The sequence below is a fragment of the Scleropages formosus genome, unplaced genomic scaffold (genome assembly GCF_900964775.1).
Source record: "Scleropages formosus unplaced genomic scaffold, fSclFor1.1, whole genome shotgun sequence".
NCBI lineage: Eukaryota > Metazoa > Chordata > Actinopteri > Osteoglossiformes > Osteoglossidae > Scleropages > Scleropages formosus.
Genome location: NW_021641040.1, coordinates 295111 through 295802, shown reverse-complemented (window position 1 = coordinate 295802; position 692 = coordinate 295111).

The following is a 692-nucleotide window of genomic DNA, read 5'->3' as shown; positions in this document are numbered from 1 at the left end:
GGCAGCCCGTGGTCTCAGCGCCGCAGCGCCGCCCGCGTTCCGCTTCTGCCCGTCGGAGGCGCCCGCGGGGGACGAACACGAACGATCGGTCGGGGAGACGTCGAGGCGGCGGGGAGGGCGCCTGGCCGAGGCGCGGCGGCGTGCTTCCCTCGTGCGAACCCACCCCACTCGGGGCGGGGCGGGGCGGGCCGGGCCGGGGGCCTGCCGGCGCCGCCGACGACACGAGTTTCCGGCCGGGAGCGGCGGTCGCAGGGGGCGCGCGCGTGCGCGCGGCGGCGGGAGCAGGCACCGTGGGGCAGCGGCCGTGCCTCTGTCCCCTCTGTCTCTCCCCGCCCGCCCGCCCGCCTGCGTGCCTCCCTCCCCCGGACCCAGTTCCGAACGCGACCTCAGATCAGACGAGGCGACCCGCTGAATTTAAGCATATTACTAAGCGGAGGAAAAGAAACTAACGAGGATTCCCCCAGTAGCGGCGAGCGAAGAGGGAAGAGCCCAGCGCCGAATCCCCGTCCGCGCGGCGGGCGAGGGAAATGTGGCGTACGGAAGACCGCTCGACCGAGGCGTCGGCCGGGGGCCCGAGTCCTTCTGATCGAGGCTCAGCCCGTGGACGGTGTGAGGCCGGTAGCGGCCCCCGTCGCGCAGCGGCGCGGTCTTCCCGGAGTCGGGTTGCTTGGGAATGCAGCCCAAAGCGGGTG